We start from the raw sequence: 5415 nt of genomic DNA, 5'->3' as shown, positions 1-5415 counted from the left end.
TATCATACTCGGGCTGGTCAGAGTGCCCAGACCTTGTGCTGTGCCAAAGTTCATGGCACAGCACAAGAGAGCCACCTTCACGGGACAAGACTCAGCTGTACACCTGCACTTAAAAGACAAAGGACACTCTTTCTGGACCAAGAAGACATAGGAGCGGTAAAGGAGGCTATCTATGTCCACTGCAAATGACCATCACTGAACAGTGGTGATGGGCTATGACACCAGTTATTAGCCAAATACAGGAATCTTGAGATCTTTTCCGAGTGCTTCAATATTGTGGAGATACAGAAATTCTTTTATTGCTGCCATATAATCTGCATCATTATACCTGCATTAATAACATTCTTTACAGCATTATTCCATTTAATGATATTTCTCACAGTATTGAGATTGCATTAAAGTTGTTTATTGAAGATCTTCATTTAAGGATCCTTTTATTATGTTTACTTTTATTACAGGTACAGCCAGAAGTATTTTATACACATTGCATAAATATTTGTGCTCATTGAGAGTTGTTGCATCAGTCTACAGAGGGTCTCAAGCTCTGTCTGGCGCGAGTCCAGACAGTCTATTGTGAAAGGACTAGTGCATAGAAGGATAACTGCAATGGAAGGTGTTATAGAAAAGAGAAGTTCTACGTCTGCTTATAGCTATTAAAAAGTATCCACAACATGTATTTTGGTCAGAGGACGTATGTTGATGTTTTCTCCTGTGTGTAGGGCGATCGTGGCTCAAGAGTTGGGAGTTCGCCTTGCCTTGCGGAAGGTTGCCGGTTCGAGCCCTGGCTTGGACAGTCCCGGTCGTTGTGTCCTTGGGCAAGACACTTCACCCGTTGCCTACTGGTGGTGGTCAGAGGGCCCGGTGGCGCCAGTGTCCGGCAGCCTCGCCGGCTGAGCTGTGCGCCCCAGGGTGGCTGTGGCTACAATGTAGCTGCCATCACCAATGAGTGAATGTGTGAGTGAATGGGTGGATGACTGGATATGTAAAGCGCTTTGGGGTCCTTAGGGACTAGAAAAGCGCTATACAAATACAGGCCATTTACCATTTAATAAACTCAACGTTTGATTGCACTTTTCTGGGGCTTCCGTGGTTTGCTCTACACTGTTTTGGATGCCCTCACATAATATTTTAAAATGTAAAATTAAAGCAGTGGTGTTTTTGTTTGTTTGTCTTTATTTTATTTTTTTTCACAGGCCTGTGTATTCCTCAGGCCAGTAAAATTCTGACCCGTTAAGAATTTAAATGTCCAGCAGGAATAACCACATTTACTCAGGGTCTTTTGATGTGATGTTCTTCTCCTTCCCTGGCTGCTGTGCCTGTGGGGATGGTGTTTTAGTGCTCCAGTGGATGATGAGCGTCAAACCTTAAATACTGATCCATATGGGTTGGTTTACAGTACACATCAACTTTTAAATGTACCCGATTACTGATGGAAATCTCACAGTCTATAAAGGCTAGTCACTATTTATATCCTCCCTGGTGAACTTGATGTGTTTGTCTACTAAGTTAATGTGATCAGTGAATTACGGTCCATCCTGAGAATTAATTTTCATCTAGGTGTCATCCACATACATGGTGGTCTTCTAGGGTAGGATAACAGAGCCCTGTTTTCCACCTTTTCCGTGTGCAAACTGGGCACAGTGGGTGAAACTGGGGAGCCCGTGGCACACTCATGTTTCTGCCTGCAGTACTGACCCTTGTATGTGAAATATCTGGAATGAAGACGCAGTTCCAAGAGCAAACACACTTGGGTTGGGCTGAGAGTGGGCCTGTTGCTGAGGTCGGGGTCATCCTGTAACTTCTTACAAGCTACCTTCAATGCTTCAGTGACTGGAAGACAGGCAAAGAGAGATGTGACATCGTACAAGACCATGGTTTCATCTGCCTCCATGATGTCTCTCACCTTCTCCACAAAATCCAAAGTGTTCTGGATGTGGTGTTCAGAGCTGCTGAGCCTGATTCTGCTAGAGATTTCTTGCTGTTTTATGATTACTGGGGTGTTTTGTCTTTGTTTCCTTTGTATTATTGTAGGGTATTTATTTAGCTTGAGGCAACTCTTGTTGTGATTTGGCACAATATAAACAAAATCAAACTGAACTAAATTAAATTATTCTGAAACATGTCGTGTTAGGTAGGCTAAGGGGTTTTGCAGTAGAAACATTTTCCTATTAAAAACAAAAAGGGAGAAGTAATTACAAAATAAAGTAAGGGGCAATAAAGATGAAAAACATGCAAGGTATCCTTACATCAACATCCATTCGTTATGGAGCAGGTGTTGAACTGCAGTCTGATGACTTTAAAGTCTTTAAAGAGTTGGCGCAGCCTGGCTTGGTTTGTGTGTATCAGAGGGGAATGAGGATTGAAAAGTGATAGGGAGTGACAGCCAACAGCTTGCTGGCGCTTGCAGCTCACCCTCAGGTAAAACTACAGAAGACAGATCACCCCCACTGATGTTTAGGTGAAGGAAGCAAAGAGCACAGCTGTGTGTGGAGGGGGTGTGGCAGAGTATAAGCATACCGTGCAAACATGTACACACAGATGTTATGCACGCCACATTCTGTGTGTTTCTTACAGTTTTGGCCTGTGAGTGTGTGTGTGTCAAACAAGGCCCTGCGGCCGAGGATCTGCTGTCAGCAAGCAGCTTTCACTTCTTAGTGACAGACTGACAGATTTTTTACAAACTAATTTGACTCTGAGGGGGAAAAAACCAAGATGCTCATAGATGTTTTCATATCCTGTACAAATATATGTACTTGAAAATGATGATAAAGAATTCATCTGAAAGACTTGATAAACACAAAGACAGAATGTGGGAGATGCTTACATACATGTGTGACAGAGGAGAAAACAGGACAGCTCTCTAACCACCTGGTGCACATATCTACAAGCAGTGCAGCCTGAGGAGAAGCAGATTATTTAGATGACAAAGACACGTCAGTTTCTTTGAATGAAACACCGCTGTGTTTGGCCATTCAGTTGAGTACACTAAGAATCCCTGAAAACCTGAGCTGTGGTGTGAAACCAAATGGTGGGACCATTTGCCTTATAACATAAAATATTATACATAATATTATCCATGTCATGGTCCCCGTACCTCTCCGGTGTCTCTCGGACACGTCAGTGTTTGTTTTTGTTTCCTCTCTCTCTCTCCTGCTGAGGCGGACCTCACTGCAGTTTCCTGCCTCTGGCCGGCACGCCTGCAAATCATCACTCACCTGCGGCTCATTATCTTGGCGTTCTGGAGTCCATTTAAGATGTGATTGATAGATTTCGCAAAAAGATGTAAACACAAAGCTTGACCCTCGAGTCACGTACATGGATATGCCCTTGGGTGCTGACACTAGACATCTCACAGATTCTGAAGCTGCAGGTTTCGTCACTCCAACAAAAAATTCACTGAAACAGCAGCAGAAGAAGATCGAAACGACGCTTCACGTTTGAAAAACATTGTTATGAATTTTGTCTCACCTTCACTGTTTTGCTTCTATCACAATAAAATCACACTTTCTGCACAGCTCTCTCTCACTGCACTTCAAGACCAGTTTACCATGAAAGATCTCTATTTTCTGCATTATTTGGATCTGGAGCTGTGCGTGGTGGGATAACTTTGTGTGTGGGACTGCTGTGCTCGAGGAGTGGCGCGAGAACTTTAGAATGACGAGAGACTGTATCATCTGAGTGAACTGTTACAACGTTACATTCAAGGCCAGACAACACGATTAAGATCACCGGTGGACGTTGTTACAAAGTTTTCTTGCTCGCTGTACTGTTTAAGTGATGAAGGCAGACTGCGGAAAACGGCGAACGCATTTGGATTAGCCGGACAAACTGTGTCTAAAAATAATCAGAGAAGTGTGCAGGGCTATCACATTTCACCTGGGACCCACATATGTTTCCATTTACTGTAAATGCAATCTGACACAAGCTCAGTCAAACAAGCTTAATGTTATGTATTGTTAAGTGCTTAGGCTGAAAAGTGTTAATGCAAAAAAGATTGTGACAGTCATTATACTCAAGACAAATAACTAGCAAAATCCAGTTTGGATGGCACTGAGCTTGTGTGATTAAACTACAGTTTTCTGTGAACATGAAACAATATCTCGAGTGTTATGCTACTGGAAAGTGTTAATTCAGTCCTGTTACATATCAGAACTGTATAAAGCACTACAGTGAAGAAATAAACAAACTATATGTTGCTTATAAACATTCATTTATTGTGTAATGTATTTTTTGTGAACATCAACATACGCAGCAGAAGTGTTACTGCTGAAAAATCCACTCTGTCAAACAAACAAGTGAAAATGAAATCAGTGTCAGCAGGAATTTACCAGAACGGGCTGAAACTAAAAATGTTCGAAAAGTAACTTTTCACTTTTATATGAACTTTAAATGTCTGTCAGAAAACAACATCAAAAAAGAGCCAAAGTCCATAAAACAACCTTAACACAGGGCTAATGGTGTAGCCATGGCTACAGGAAAGAATTAAACCAACAATAACTGTCACGGTCTGGCTGGCAGACCGTGGGGATGTGGGGAAGGAGGAGGACCCAGGCGCGGAGCTCAAAGTTCAAGCAGTGTGTTTATTTACAGAGTGGAACAAAAACAACAATAAATCCCCGTGTTCTCCCAGACTCCCGTGTCGTGTCTCTGCGTCAATAGTTCGTGTCTCTGTGCTCTCCGCTCCCGTGTCAGCACCCCCCGGTGCTCGCTGCTCTTCGTGCCTTCCACGCTCCTCCTGCGGGAAACAATAGACGCAGCCGTCAGGACAAATAACCGCGGGCATACACTTACACACATTAACTCAGTTCAATGGGACGACTAACGTGGAGTCTCAAGGAATGATCCCGCGTCGGTGGGAGCTCCAAGACTCTCTTAAGTAGCTCCCCCGACGAGGCCTGATCAGCAGCAGGTGTGTGGCTTCGGGTGTGGCCAGTCCCCTTGCAGGGCCACACCCTCCAGGCCTGACGCCGCCTATAAACAAGTGCTCAGCCACCCACACACACATATATACACAAGCACAGGGAAGGGGGAGCAACACCAAAATACACAACAACAATAATAATAATAATAATAATAATAATAATATAATACAATACATGACTGCTCAGGGATCCTGGGTCGCCCAGTCCCAGGACCCTGACAATAACAAATAAATGTTCTTTTTAACAAGCAATTTAGCTTATTAAAGACATGACTACTGTTTGTCAGAGTAAAGATACTCAGCATCTTCATGGTGCTGTGGTGGTGTCGGTGTAGTTGCTACTGAAGAGGGGGCAGAGGCAACAACTGGAGCAGAGAAGTAACCATGCTGCTGAGGTTGAGGTGTAATGTGCTGGTGGTGCAACAAATGGAGTCTGGGCCATTGATTGTCTCATTCGCTGAAATACCTCTGTAACTGAATTTGTAAGTTTTTCA

General features: G+C 43.4%; 1 long non-coding RNA gene across 1 annotated transcript; it reads right to left on the bottom strand.

Annotated features, from left to right (window-relative positions):
* Positions 1–4193: 4193 nt before the first annotated feature.
* Positions 4194–4964, bottom strand: LOC145420445 (uncharacterized). Its single transcript, XR_013901756.1, has 2 exons — positions 4824–4964; positions 4194–4735 (listed from the first exon to the last, which is right to left on the bottom strand). It is a non-coding gene; the product is annotated as an uncharacterized LOC145420445 (long non-coding RNA).
* Positions 4965–5415: the final 451 nt, after the last annotated feature.

Source organism: Astatotilapia calliptera, chromosome 2 (genome assembly GCF_964374335.1).
Source record: "Astatotilapia calliptera chromosome 2, fAstCal68.1, whole genome shotgun sequence".
NCBI lineage: Eukaryota > Metazoa > Chordata > Actinopteri > Cichliformes > Cichlidae > Astatotilapia > Astatotilapia calliptera.
Note: the sequence above shows the minus strand (reverse complement) of the source record. Positions and strands in the feature narration are given on the sequence as shown.